General features: G+C 45.9%; 1 protein-coding gene across 2 annotated transcripts in view; it reads left to right on the top strand.

Moving 5' to 3' along the window:
• Window positions 1-15,878, top strand: part of LOC124034188 (fibrosin-1-like protein) — a 437,533-nt gene that overhangs the window by 419,005 nt on the left and 2,650 nt on the right. The window lies entirely within an intron of this gene.

Genomic DNA, 15,878 nt, shown 5'->3' with positions numbered 1-15,878 from the left:
GGGTTATTTTCTTTAAACTGCATTTTCGGTAAGGACTTGTATGTAAGCATTTCACTGTGTGGTGAACACCTGTTGTATTTGGCGCATGTGACAAATACAATTTGATTTGATTTGCTATCTCAGTTGTGCTTGTTATTACAATACAGAGTGATAGATAGTTTAGTGAATATTAGGTTTACTATATTGAATCCACATGCTGTCTTCATCCAGTCTCTGAAACATACATAACTGTTTTGTGTGGAGCCACTGAGTAGCCTGAGCAACAGAGCCTTTCTGCACCTCCTCCTCCTCCTCCCCCCTCTTCCTCCTCCTCTACTCAGACAGAACAGAAGAGGTTGTCGTTGTTTCAGTGGCCATCTGAGGACCGCTTTGCTCGATCAGCCATTCCCCCGGCCAGTCGAGACACCGGGGGGGTCAGGGTTAAATGGTAAACTGACGCGTGGGCACTCCCATCTTTATTTCCCCTTCACCTTTACACCTCCCATGTGTGAACTTCTGCCGTCAGCGGCACTGCGCAACAAATCAGGAAAACAGATGTGGCGTTGCCGCGACTGTGACCTCGAGGTGACACGTCTTTACACCTCGGCTGACATTTCTATTTGTGCACACATCCCATCGGCCCACGCTCGGATGAGCTCCGCCACACACCGTGGTACTGAAGCACCCTCTATGAGTAAATGCGAAGCAGGCCCATTTAACCATTGATCGGCTCATGTTTGCGAGACAAGAGGGTGAGATATTTAAGCAATAAGTCACCTCACGGAGTGCCTAGGCACAGCCCTTAGGCGTGGTATGTTGGCCATATACCACAAACCCGAGGTGCCTTATTGCTATTATAAACTGGGTACCAATGTCATTCAAATACATTTTTTGTCATACCTGTGGTATATGGTCTGATATACCACGGCTGTCAGCCAATCAGCAGTCAGTGCTCGAACTACCCAGTTTATTATGTTTAATATAGCGTTTGTTAGCTAGCGTTTGCTCTGTGGCGGCTGGCCACACACTTTTTGAACAGAGAGAGGATGATAAGTGGCTGGCTCCTATTGGTGATGAGCTGAAAGTATAGACAGGACATAGAGATTAGAGTAAAAAGAACTCAACCCAACCCTACTTAGCTGTGGTCTCCACTGCTCTGTCTGACCGAGCCCCTTTAGGAAGCCCAGTCCTCTCTAACTATCTCACTGTGGCATGGCTAGGCTGTGAGATCAGAGGGTTCCTGATAATGGAAAGGATCCTTTGGAGATAATCTGCTCTCCCCTGCGGCTATGGGACCAGCTCGTGAGCCATAGAACCACTCTGTCATGTAGACAGAATGCTGTCGTCTCCATGGAAATGAGCCACCAACCAACCAATCAACCAAACCCATGGGCAGCTCCGTTTAAGTGACCGTTTCAGTAGGGGGCTGATCTAGTGCAGTGGCACCACTCATCTGAATCCAGTATTATCTCTCCTTCGCCAAGAGAAAGACAATCAGCATAGGCAGAGGTATTCTGCGTTGTTTGGTTGGGAAATGCATGACGGTTGTCTTATCTCTGAAGCTAGTCAGCCTTGAATGTAAAGTGTGCTTTGTTTGTGTGTGGATGCAGCTCGGGCCGCCCCACGCGCTTTTTTTCAATCCTTTCTTCCGAGCTACACTTGTTGTCTAAAAGCTGAGCTGTGTGTGTTTTTCTGCTGCTGTGTTTTGTTTGAAGAAAATCCCAGCTCCCAGCTCTGTGCTTTTAGCCTGTCTGTGTTGTGCATTCAGAGCCAATGTTGTTTGCAGATGAGGCTGTGAGGCTCTAATGTTCACTGACAAAGCCAGATGGTGGGTGATTGGGGCAAACATGCAGCTCGGATAATATACAATCACTGGCAGAGGACAGTCAGCAGCCTAGATGGATATTACAAACATGCTTGTAACGGATTTGACGTTTTGGGAAGCAGCTCACACAGGCTTATAAAGATTGGACGTCCATAGCCAAGAACAGGATGGAAGTGAAAGGGTTTCAATTCCATGATGGGGCAAGGACATCCATACTCCACACTCTGAGGGAGAGAGCATGCCATAAGGATGCTGTGTGAGATGAGAGGCCACACTAGGGAAGTGAGTCCAAATCAAACAGAGAAATCAGCCGTGGCATATGAAGTATTTTCATAGGAGGCGGGTGGTCCACTTCTGGTATTTGTACAGCACACTGCTAACTCCCCCTCAGCACACTCATCATGTGGTATCGTAAACGTAGTGTATGTGTTGCTGTCAGTGGCCTCTCTGTCTGCTACCACAGAGCAGGCTGAGACTACAGACTACAGGTTTCTCTGCTCCACGCAGCACCACACATGTTGGGTTAGTAGGGATAGACCCCGGCAATTACCCTAAACTCAGCACATGGCCAAATGAGTAACCAGATATGCACCACTGAGAAGGAACAGTTTGTTTAAATCAAACCCCATATTTTACCCACGCCAGGCAGGGCCAGCGTCATTAATCGCTCCCCGTGTTTTGTTAAGAGAGACAAGCGGTAATTCGTTCAGACATGGGTTCCGCCTTTGGAGAAAATAAACACGGAGACCACAGTGTAGACCCCCCCCCCCCAAAATAATCAAGCGGTCATCTGTTTGGCTGTTGGTTTTGGCTACCACTGGTATTCCCCACGCTGCGGCTCTGGGACCGACCGGCTCTGACTATCCCCCTAATGGCTGCTCGCTCTAATGTCCCATTCAGACATCCAGAGCAGCACTGCCTGGTATCAGACCAGACCAGAGAGCCTGTTATTCTAGTACTGCCGTGGAGAGGAGGAAGCAGCAGAACTGAGAGACCACTGCTGTTTGCGTTGGGTGGAAATAGAACAGAGGAGGAGCGTAGAGACAGAGTGCCACATCACCCAGGGAGCCCTGGGCACCAGTTATCATAGGTCAACTATTTTACACAAGACACGTGTTTCTTTCTCCTTTTTTTGCTAGATGTTATAGTCTTTGAGATGGTTGGATGCTCTTTTCTTTCTCTACTCAGGATTTCTTCCAGATGTGCAGCATTGCTTTCCTCGCCTTATTTTCTCCAGCCTACGATGGAGGTGGAGTGTTGATCGAGGGATAGACTATAAGTGGATGCAGTGTTGTGCTGAGACCCTACAGGAGGCCTAATTGACCAGCTGTAAGTTAGTATAGTGCTGTGCATTAACAGTATTTTTTAGCCCAGGCCCACTGTAACATCAGGCTTATCTTGGAGCAGGTGCGGTCGAGACGGAGGCAGAGGCGACGGGGTCCTCAGAGAGGATGAGCCATCTGTGCCTAAACCCCTTTAAAGCGGTTTAAGAAAAACACTCACAAGTGTGACAGTTTTAGCACAAGCATTTACATACAATCAGAGAGAGAGAGAGAGAGAGAGAGAGAGAGAGAGAGAGAGAGAGAGAGAGAGAGAGAGAGAGAGAGAGAGAGAGAGAGAGAGAGAGAGAGAGAGAGAGAGAGAGAGAGAGAGAGAGAGAGAGAGAGAGAGAGAGAGAGAGAGAGAGAGAGAGAGAGAGAGAGAGAGAGAGAGACTCAAACCTCGGTTTGGTTTGTGTCTTTCCAATCTAGAGGTTTAAGACAACATGCTGATACTACTGTGACTGTGAAGTCATTATCATTTAGTAGTTAAGTGTGTTGTTTGTTTCGTCTCAGCTTGTTGTGTGTACCAGTGAGCCAGAAGCTCCTCAAGATTTTTGTAGACCTGTTTAATCTCCTGAATGATCTGGCTGGTTGAAGTCCAATTTCTCCCCTGGCTCCAAATCCCCCATCAACTGTCACACCTTCTCCTTTTCCGTGCTCAAAACAAATCCATTTTTATCAGTACTTAGAGTAGTAAAGTGAAATGCTATAGCTCACAAGTAATTGTTAACCTTCCATGGCCTACACTGGCGTAACGCAGTTTGTCTAGACCCCCCCGCAAAGGAGTTCACCTCCCCACCCACCACTCACCAGGTATAGTTTACCGATCACTGTCCATGGTGCTGAAATTGCGACATATCTATGCGGCTGCCTATCGAATTGATGATAGGCGTTCTGTGGTGCCAGGGCATGTAACCTACAGCTTTGCTTTAGCTAAAGGAAAAAATGTCTATTGGAAGAACTATTTGGTTGTCATTTTCATGTCTTAAGCCTAACATTTCATAAAGCTATACACGATGTCGCAAGGCTGACATTTAGACTCCTGGCTGGTGGCAATAATGCAATTACTTGTTCAGTACTAACAGTTGAAATTCAAACATTGCAGAGAGTAAAATGAACATTAACATCAAATTAACATGAACAAAAATATGAACGCAACCTGTAAGTGTTGGTCTAAGTTTTCATGAGCTGAAATAAAACATCCCAGAAATTGTCCATACGCACAAAAGCTTAATTATCTCAAATGTGTTTACATCCCTGTTAATGAGCAACTCTCCTTAGCCAAGATAATCCATCCACCTGACAGGTGTGGCATATGAAGAAGCTGATTAAACAGCATTACACAGGTGCACCTTGTGCTTTGGACAATAAAAGGCCACTCTAAAATTTGCAGTTTTGTCACACAACACAATGCTACCGATGTCTCAAGTTTTGAGAGAGTGTGCAATTTTTTACTACCATAAGCCGCCTCCAACATCATTTTTGAGAATTTGGCAGTAAGTCCAACCGGCCTCACAACTGCAGACCACGTGTAACCACGCCAGCCCAGGACATCCACATCCGGCTTCTTCGTCTGAGGTGGGAAGGGTGTTGAGGAGTACTTCTGTCTGTAATGAAGTCCTTTTGCGGGGAAAAACTCATTCTGATTTGCTGGGCTTGTCTCGCCAGTGGGTGGGCCTGGCTCCCTAGTGGGTGGGCCTATGCCCTCCCAGGCAGACCCATGGCTGCACCCGGCCCTGTCATGTGAAATCCATAGATTAGGGCCTAATGAATTCATTTCAATTGGCTGATTACCTTATATGAACTGTAACTCATTAAAATCATTGAAATTGTAGCATGTTGCGTTGACATTGTTGTTCAGTATAGGTACAACACCATACTAATCAGCAACCAATTGATTTTTAAAAATATTCAACTGTCCATTATAGACTACATGAACCTGCACGACATGAGCCATCCTCGCGTTCTCTCCCGCTTAGATAGAAAGTTGTTTTGCGTAAAACCAGTCTATTAATGCCAAATAATACAGTCAGTCCTCCCTCAAATCAAATAAGATCAAGCTTTATTTACACTAGGGTTGTCACGATACCAGTATCGCAATATTACAATTCCATATTTTCTATGGCAATTATTTTTTTTTTTACTCTATGGTCCTATAAAACCTACTTTATGTAAAATTGTGGGTGCTATAGCTTGCACAATAAACACATGTTACTCTAGGTGACAACATAATGCTGTTTGTTTCTAACATTAGGACATTTTTCCTCAAGAAATATGTTCCGCTTCATGTTTTGTTTCCTTGCCACGATACTGGTACCGTGACAACCCTCATTTATACAGCACATTTCAGACATGGAATGCAACGCAATATGTTTCACAGGAGAAAAAAAAACAAATAAAACAATCGAAAACAAAACTGAAACATTTACCTCACAACAAACATAAGGATAAATTCAGCAGCTATTTATTGTTGAACGCAGCAACTTTTGTCTGTCTAATGACCTACACAAATGGGCTGCATTCAAGGTAAATTTAATTTCATGAAATGAAATCCAGATTGAGAGATTCCCATGGTATTCTGAAGTCCTTTCCCAGGGCCTGTAGATCCAGGTTGTGGCCTACTATATGCCTACTCAGTATTGACAGCCCAGACAGTCTTTCCTGAGACATTGTGCGTGTATGTGTCCATTGCGCTGCACGCAATTTAAACTTAGACTTGAATTATGCACTTTTGACGACCCCAGTAAGCTCCACTCATTGCACTGGCGCCGTCGTAGCCTTGACCACGGCATTTATTCACCAACAACCCCTTACATTCAATCAGTAAAAAAAAACTTTTTGGAGGGTTACTGTCAAAATGATTTACTAAATATTAAAAAATAGACATTGATGACAGGTGTCCGGTACGTTAGTGCTGGCCTCTCTACTCTGGTGCTACCATGAGTCTTGACCCAATTCCTCAGGCCCCGTCAGCACAAAGTGTGCGTATGTGTGCGAGTGTGTCAGTGAGCAGACAGAGCTGCATGTGTTGCAGCAGGGAGGCAGCCTACAGCAGCCCCACAGGTCAGGGGCTGGGCCTTGTCTCCATTAGTTTTCTTGACATGACTCCCTGCCCTCTGCTCCTTCTCTCCTCTCCTCTGCCCTATTAACTCCCCACCTCCCTTCTTCCTTTCCTCCCTCCCTCTGAGTGTCTTTCCCTCTGAGTGTGTGTCTTTCCACTCTCCCTCTGAGTGTGTGTCTTTCCACTCTCCCTCTGAGTGTGTATCTTTCCACTCTCCCTCTGAGTGTGTATCTTTGTCTCTTTTTATCCCCCTTGCGCTCCATGGAAGCACTCTAATTAAGAATGATGGATTGGGTGCTAGGACACACTGGGAATGTATGCTAACCTGATACACCAGCGTATTCTCGCCCTTTTTGTGGTTTGTGTGGAGGACATGGGGGATCCCAAATGGAGCGACAGCAGAGGAGGCTTTGAGTGTTTGTCTAGTTAAGCTGTGCATGAGAGCTATTCTAAACATCTGCACCGTAGCCTTCTGACTATGTCATCGGCTTTGACAGGGGAAGAGATTCGTAGCAGCAAAATGGGGGCTTTCTTTCTGTCTTTAATCTCTTCTCTCTGTGTGCCATTTAGAAACGTCACCTCCGTTGAAATGTCCTCAGCTCTGACAAATGAAGATTGGAGCTATTTTCAGTTTTCTGCCGAGATTGACTTATTTTGCACATATGGCAATTAGAGGAGAATTGTGTTTCTCTCGCTCATCTTCAACAGCTGTCACGTCTCCGTCTGCAGTCCTAGCCTAATGGTAAACCACCCCAGGAGCAGCTTAGCACTGGTCACACTGTGAACAGAAGCCTCATGAAGGCTTGGTGTTGATTGCATCAGTGTGTCTGTCTACTGGACAGCTTGTGTCCTTAGGGGGACAGCATTTGAAACCTCGGGCACTTTAAATCACATCTCATGGGGGTGCTATCTATAGAGAAACAGCCAACAAAGGTTTAAGGCCCCCACCCCCCACCCTGGTCTGGTAGATAGGGTTACTGCTAGCCTCTAACATAGGATGATAAACAGTGGGTGTGTTTATCATGGAAACTCATATTAACTGTCTGATAGTGTTGTTAAATGAAATGAATAAATGTGCATTCTTCTTATTCTGCTTTTGTCGACTATGAACTGTATTTATTTATATTTACTTTGATTACCCATTTGTTTTGTCTCAGGCGCAGTATGTGTCATGTGCCCTGTGCCCTGTGCCCTGTGCCCAGGCCCATCCATTAGGCATATGTCAATCTTTTCCCTTTAGGAGCTAGGCCTGTCTGTTTCCGAGAACATCACACTGAAAACACCATGACGTATATCCTATGTGAGTCTTGGGCAAATGCAATGTGAGACACCAGTGGGGATGTTCAATTGGAAGCAGGAATGCATTAGTGAAGGATGGACCATTGACGAGCTCCAATAACTACATAGGTATACAGGCAGTGGTCTGCAGGCTCTGATCATAACCGTAGAGAACTGGAAGGCTGGGCCTGTAATAACGCCAAGGTAAAACATGTCAAAAGGGACATGACAGAAACATGCAACAGTTTATGGATGATCTAGTTCCAACTAACGAGGTCATAGTTAATTTCGTTTTTTTCAGCTCAGCTTTGACTACGAAGCTCGCTGTACTAGTATTTTTCTGGATAAGAATCTATTTATTTATTTAACAATTTGCATAAAACAGGTGGGAATCTACGTCAACGTCTGGTCTGGAACCCACAGTCCAATTCAAAGCGAATAGACACAGTTATCTGGGAAGCACTTGACGAAATGCGATCTTGCAGAACGTATGTATCCTACCCCTCCATGGTTCTGAAAAGCTATGGTGGCAAAATGGCAAAACATTGAATGATGTATGACAAATGGTGGAGAGTTGTCAACCTCCCAATTGTTGCTTTGTTTTTGGGGTGGAGAGGGGAACAGTTATAGGCTATTTACTGAAATGAGGGGAGAAGAAAACCATGTAGGCTCTTTCAGCTCCCTGTCATGCCACTTGGGATCCGTTGAATGATTTCCATTCAGCCATTTCCTTCCATTGAGAAGTACTCAAGTTAGTCACTGAAATATAATATTACATCCACTTAGTGAGGTGGGCTCGCTGCAGGTTCATGCTTGAACTGACCCTGGAGAGTACCTTTATTTACATTTCCCGAATCCCCAGAAAGAAACGTATCTGACAAACACATCTCTGCTGAGACTTGAAGCTTGAAGATGATGTTTTTTTTCTCTCTCTTTTTCTCTCTCGCCTTTCCTCTGTCCTGTTTTTACCACGTTTCTCTGTGGCTTGTCAACCATCCTGGCGGCCCTAATGGAGGATGCTTTCCGCCAGGGCAACGAAGCAGTTTTGTTGAAAATGTTAAGGCATTATGCAAGCCTAAATAAATCTGCCACGCTGCTAAAGAGGTACAGCCTGCACCGAGCTCTGTTGTGCCCTGTAGAGAGACTGAAAAGGTCTAGAAGGTATCAGAGAGGCGGGAAGCTTGGTTGGGGAGGCTTGGTTGGTTGGTTGTCTCTCTCCACTGCACCATGATGGGGAACAGGAGTCCGGAGCCTCTATTAGAAGTGGCAGGCGTTGTCTCCAGTCATCTAGATAATTGCGGCGCTGCGTCCGCTCCTGTAATCAATCGAGACAGCTGCCGCCGCTGCGTTCGAGTCCAGTGGGCAAGCGTGTCGTGCTAATTAATGGAATGATAAGGCCAGTGCGCTCAGCTCAGAGCCGCACCGCACATCACAAACAACTTCCGGAGATGTTTTCTTTTTCTCTCTCTCTCTCTCTCTCTCTCTCTCTCTCTCTCTCTCTCTCTCTCTCTCTCTCTCTCTCTCTCTCTCTCTCTCTCTCTCCTTCTCTGTTTAATTCACCCTTGAAGTTGATAGCTGTTCCTCCCGCTGTATGTCTGTCCACACGTTCCCCAGGGCAACTGCCTTAGTCAGAGGTCAACGGCTGTGAAAGGGGACACATTCCATGCTGCGGGGGGTGGCCTGTGTGTGTCAGATGAGCCATTAGAACTTGAGCTTTATGTGGAAAGGCTCAAAGATGTCATCCGCCTTTTTTCTTCAGGAAGTCTCAGTGGCACTGACCTCAAATGACCCGAGGGTCTTCATATGGGCCTGGGAGTGATTGGCACGCTGAAGCACGTGGCCACTCTGCAACAAAGCAGTACCGTGGGGGTAAACCCTGCTGGGGTTTGGGGTAGGAAAGGGGGTTGAGGGAATCACAATTTCATTGTGACCAGAGCTTTTAATGGTTTAGCCACCCCTGAAGCACATGGCTTGTACCAGATTTTGGCTAGTCGGCACATACAGGCATCCATATTTAACGCCCGCTAATCTGAATCTGCACCATCCCCTTCAACAGCAATCACATGTGCCACAAGAGACGATGACATATGCCTGGTGCCACATATAGCCATATGGGTTTGAATCCAGAAACTGAGACACTGATTCATACCAGACAGGGCTGCCAGCCCAGCTCTTCTAAATGAACATTAGGTGCTCACAGTGGATGTGCAGGCTTTGACAGTAAACGTGTTACAGCTTAACACCCATCCCATCCTGTTGCCATTCGAGTTCTTTTGTCAGCTGCAATGGAAAGAACTAATTGAAACACGCCAGCTGTCCCCACTTTCTACATATCTCGGCTGCCTCTCCCCTGTTCATTTCCCATTAACGTCGCTGAGTGATTTCACAAAGCATTGCCTTGGCCTCCCGCTAAATGCCATTCCAAACGCTCCCAGGCAGATGAAATAGTGTGAGGAGGGGAAAACTGACCATCGCAAATTTAGCTGTGATTTGATTATCAACATGACTACTCGCCACTACTCGACGAGCCAGTCTCCCATTCATTCATTATCCTCCAAAATGATTTAGATCAAATCACCGCCTCTTTTTCTCTTCTTGTTACCCAGAATGCCTCGCAGGCAGGCAGGCAGGCAGGCAGGCCGGCGGCAATGAGGTATTGATTCCAAGACTCCGTTTAGTTTTCTGTCTCCTGCCATTATCTGTTTTAGTCATCCTCCACAGCCACTCAGTCAGTCGTGAGCGAGCTAGGCCTTGGCGTGCACAGACAGACACTGGAGAGATTAAAAAGTAAAAAAAGAACACATAGAAGCCTGGTTCTACTGAGAAACAGGAGAGTTTCCTATTGAACAGAGCCAAGCTGGAAGGGAGAGCACGGTGGAGCGTGTCCTACAGCACCGCCTGCATCCTCCAACTTTTTCAGGAGACTCCTCGTTTCATGTATTTATTCGCGTCTCTTTTTTTTTTTTAGATATCCTCTTTTTGTGAGCATCCCTGACTGTTTATGTCTCGGCAAGGCGATGATGTAATGTGAGCGAACCGCCGCGTTTGCCTTGTCATTGAGAACTGCTGGCGGGCGAGGTGACTGTGGTGACTGTGGTGACTGTGGTGACTGTGGTGACTGTGGTGACTGTGGTGACTGTGGTGGCTTGGATCTTCCCTCTTTTTTTTTCTCTCCGCGTCTGGCTGCAATGGCCTCTGGTCATGTTGCGGATTTTTTTGGCGTAATCCCAATGTCTAATCTTAAAACTGCATTTGCATGCAGGTTTGTTTCCTCCCGCCCTGAGTTGTACTGGACTGCAGGCCAGTGGTGACTGCGGTGGCCAGGTTATTCATACAACTCTCTGATTTGCATGATGGATGGTTTTGTGGCAACCCAATTAGGGCAGGTTTTAGATCTCAGAGCCAGAGGGACATTGGGTTCGTTTGCAGGTGGCCACATCCCTGGTGTGCCTGAAATAAATAGCCAAGCATTGACAATGGATTCTCTTCCATACTTTGCAAGTCACCCCGCATTTGGGTATCTAGTCAAGTAAACAAAGACATATGCAAAAATAGTAATTATATGCGCACACAGTAGAACTGCTTTGGTTCTCAATGGTCTGTTCTTGTTTCATTCAAATCCTCTCGAATTGTTTATTGTCATACACAACCTCTTATTCACAACCTATTCTCCACCAACGGGCAAAATGGTTCATGTGAAGTAGGTCATGCACAACCTGCATTTATTTTACATGTAAAACATCCAACTATCAGTCAATCTACTCAGAGTAACCTAATGGTCTCTGTGAGGAGAAACGGTGTTGTCATGGTCATGATGGACCACCTTGTCCTTTATTGATGGCCCTGGTTGCTGGCAGCACAGACCGTCTAGCCTCCCTGTGTCTTTCTGTCAGTGTAGAGGGACAGGATGGAGAGTGAAGAGGAGTGGAGATGCCTGCATCACAAATGGCACCCTATTCCCACCCTATTCCCACCCTATTCCCACCCTATTCCCACTCTATTCCCACCCTATTCCTGGTGGCCAGCTCTCCAGATGTTCCAGGGGCACAGAGGGTCAGATGTGAAGGGTATCAGAGACAGGAGCAACAACAGAGGTCACACACGTCCCCGATGGACACATCAGTCATCGAGGGGGCGTCCCTTGGCCTGTCGTCAGTCTGTTGTCCCCTCCTCCCTCCCTCCATCCCTCCCTTTGTTACTCCCTCCCTCCATTCATCCCCCCCATCCATCCTCTCCTCCCTCCATCCCTCCCCTCAGTGCCACACCAGGCACGTGTACATAAGGGCTAAATCCCCAGAGTACACAGGCCACAGGAACGACTTTTAAAAAGATCAATAGTGGCCTGAAATGTCATCTGGTGAACAGTGATGCCAACACTCCCCAAGGGAGTGTCACTGTCAACTCGTGCACTAACTGGGCCTGGGAGGTTCACAGAAGGGCTGTCCTCATCCTGGTTCTATCGCCATCTGTTGCCATCTTGTTTCCATGCATGACAGGTTGTTTTTGTGGCATTTTTTTCCTCCCCATTTTCATGGCCTAATTTGAATGACTGTCTAAACACTGTCTATGATGTTTATTAGTACAGCTCGACTTTGCTACTGTATAAAGGTGTGGGATTCTCCAGGAAAATAACATGTTGTCCTGAGAGAAAAAGGCAAAGTGAAAACCGTGACAGCTGTGATTGACTGTGGAAATACTGTTGACAGTCGCCAGGTTCAGTTGCGAGGAGGGCTGTTAGTTGCTTTGGGCGGTGACAGTGTTACCAGTTGAAATGTTCTTGTAACCGTATTAAGCCCTGTGATGAAACATGTCAGAGAAGACTTCCTGTCACTTGGATACCACCAGGCCTTCTGTTTAGCTTCAGACAGAAAGACAATCTAGAGTTGTTATGGGATTTGTACATTCTCAGCCATAACAAACAAGGTTTTCCTTTGATTGTTCACTTCTCATGTCTGTTTGTTTGTTGTAGGGGGATTGTGTATATAGCTATGAATTTACAAGGGCATTTCAGAACTTCAAGGCATATGCCCAACACAGTATGAAACAGATAGAAGCTGAGAGCCATACAGTTGAAGTCGGACGTTTACATACACCTTAGCCAAATACATTAAAACTCAGTTTTTCACAATTCCTGACATTTAAACGCAGGAAAAATGCCCTGTCTTAGGTCAGTTAGGATCGCCACTTTATTTTAAGAATGTGAAATGTCAGAATAATAGTAGAGAGAAGGATTTATTTCAGTTTTTGCACACACTCAATTAGTATTTGGTAGAATTGCCTTTGAATTGTTTAACTTGGGTCAAACATTTCGGGTAGCCTTCTACAAGCGTCCCACAATAAGTTGTCCCATTCCTCCTGACAGAGCTGGTGTAACTGAGTCGGGTTTGTAGGCCTTGTAGACATGCATTTTCAGTTCTGCCCACAAATGATAGGGTTATAGGATTGAGGACAGGGCTTTGTGATGGCCACTCCAATACCTTGACTTTGTTGTCCTTAAGCAATTTTAACACAATTTTGGAAGTATGCTTGGGGTCATTGTCCATTTCTGATGTCTTGAGATGTTGCTTCACTATATCCACATAATTTTCCTACCTCATGATGCCATCTATTTTGTGAAGTGCACTAGCCCCTCCTGCAGCAAAGCACCCCCCACAACATGATGCTGCCACCCCCCGTGCTTCACGGTTGGGATGGTGTTCGTCGGCTTACAAGCATCCCCCTTTTTCCTCCAAACATAACGATGGTCATTATGGCCAAACAGTTCTATTTTTGTTTCATCAGACCAGAGGACATTTCTCCAAAAAGTACGATCTTTGTCCCCATGTGCAGTTGCAAACCGTAGTCTGGCTTTTTTATGGCAGTTTTGGAGCAGTGGCTTCTTCCTTCCTGAGCGGCCTTTCAGGCTTTGTAGATATAGGACTCGTTTTACTGTGGATATTGATACTTTTGTACCTGTTTCCTCCAACATCTTCACAGGGTCCTTTGCTGTTGTTCTGGGATTGATTTGCACTTTTCGCACCAAAGTATGTTCATCTCTAGGAGACAGAACGCATCTCCTTCCTGAGCAGTATGACGGCCCCATGGTTTCTATACTTGCGTACTAATGTTTGTACAAATGAATGTGGTACCTTCAGGCCTTTGGAAATTGCTTCCAAGGATGAACCAGACTTATGGAGGTCTACAATGTTTTTCTGAGGTCTTCACTGATTTATTTTGATTTTCCCATGATGTCAAGCAAAGAGGCACTGATTTTGAAGGTAGGCCTTGAAATACATCCACATGTACACCTCCGATTAACTCAAAGTATGTCAATTAGCCTATCAGAAGCTTCTAAAGCCATGGCATTTTCTGGAATTTTCCAAGCTGTTTAAAGGCACAGTCAACTTATTGCGTGTAAACTTCTGACCCACTGGAATTGTGATACAGTGAATTATAAGTGAAATAATCTGTCTGTAAACAATTGTTGGGAAAATGACTTGTGTCATGGCACAAAGTAGATGTCCTAACCGACTTGCCAAAACTATAGTTTGTTAACAAAAAATGTATGGAGTGGTTGAAAAAGGTGTTTTAATGACTCCAACATAAGTGTATGTAAACTTCAGACGTCACCTGTGTATGATAGTATACCATTTTAGCAACAGCCCCTAGGCAGACCAGACAGTAGTAGGGGTTGTTATGTCACCATCTTGCCTTAAACATTGATTTTGAATCAGATCCTGGTGCCCTTCATTAGAATGAGAAGGTAAATGGCAGCCCTGGCTGTGTGTATGCTTGCGTGGGTGCATGGTTGTGTGTATCTGTGTGTGCGCATGCATGTGTGAAGTGGACTGCCTCCCCCCCCTCGGCCTGGTCTCGTCTGGCGAACTGTTTTAATGAGGAGATTGAGAGTCTCCCCCCGCCTCCATTACAACCCATTATAATCATCATTAAGATAACCCACCACCACTCATTGTGTTCTCAGTGTCACAGCTTCAGCCGTCCTAGTGGCTCGACTCTGGTAGCAACACTGCTGCCTTCAGTTCCTCCACAATGTGTCTAGGAAAGAGAGGGGTTTCCACGGCAACATCAGTGAAGGGTGACATTTCAACAGAGAATTATTTGCCTTTCACTCTCTCTCTCTCTCTCTCTCTCTCTCTCTCTCTCTCTCTCTCTCTCTCTCTCTCTCTCTCTCTCTCTCTCTCTCTCTCTCTCTCTCCCTCTCGCTCTGAGACAAGGCCCCCACCCAGACAAGGCATCATATTCCAGACTCTTTTTATAATAAAGCCGTATTATTATAACCAGACCTGAATTCATTAGGAAAGTCGTGACACCTTTGCCTCCCCGTTGCTCCTGTAAAGTTGAAGGGGGAACGTGTTTAAAATCGCCATACAGCGTTTTATTACCTTTTATGGGCGTTTGAATCCTTGGACGATTAAGCGGGTTCTAATAAGCCCTGGATATTCCATTAGGAGTCTATCTGCTCTGAGGCTCTGAGCTGAGAGGAGCTGAGGAGCTGAGCTCTCACTGGATGCTGAAGGCTGGAAGCTAGCTCTCACTGGTTGCTAAAGGCTGGAGGCTAGCTCTCACTGGATGCTGAAGGCTGGAAGCTAGCTCTCACTTGCTGCTAAAGGCTGGAGGCTAGCTCTCACTGGCTGCTAAAGGCTGGAGGCTAACTCTCACTGGCTGCTAAAGGCTGGAGCCTAACTCTCACTGGCTGCTAAAGGCTGGAGACTAACTCTCACTGGGTGCTAAAGGCTGGAGGCTAACCCTCACTGGCTGCTAAAGGCTGGAGACTAACTCTCACTGGCTGCTAAAGGCTGGAGGCTAACTCTCACTGGCTGCTAAAGGCTGGAGGCTAACTCTCACTGGCTGCTAAAGGCTGGAGGCTAACTCTCACTGGCTGCTAAAGGCTGGAGGCTAACTCTCACTGGCTGCTAAAGGCTGGAGGCTAACTCTCACTGGCTGATTGCTGCGGGGCTGTGCTGCACCCATGGAGCTGTTTAATTGAGGCTCTAGTAAGCCTTCTTGAATCTGCTGCATTAGAAGCAGAGATTAGAGATGCTTAAAGGTCCATTCTCTCCTTGGCTCTTGGCTCTTCTGTCACTCTCAATTTGCTCCTTTCATATTTGTTCTGTGATATTTCTATATTCAGAGGGATTCCACTTGCTCCTTGCTGCTTTGCTAATTTGAAACGTATATTTAGGTTTACCGCTGCTACCACTGTCTTTTTTAGTAATATTGTATCCACCATGCGTGTTTAAATGTAGCTAGCTGACTGTGGTGAAATATGCCATTATCACTACTAGCACTTGTTCTGTCATCCACCATTTTCTCCAGCAGTGCTTTTTTGTCAGTCGATTCCGATTAAATTCTCCTTGAGCTGTATATTTCTTTTTGTGGTATTAGTTATTTCGTAGAAACATTGTAACCCATT

This window comes from Oncorhynchus gorbuscha, linkage group LG04 (genome assembly GCF_021184085.1).
Source record: "Oncorhynchus gorbuscha isolate QuinsamMale2020 ecotype Even-year linkage group LG04, OgorEven_v1.0, whole genome shotgun sequence".
Classification (NCBI taxonomy): Eukaryota; Metazoa; Chordata; class Actinopteri; order Salmoniformes; family Salmonidae; genus Oncorhynchus; species Oncorhynchus gorbuscha.
Note: the sequence above shows the minus strand (reverse complement) of the source record. Positions and strands in the feature narration are given on the sequence as shown.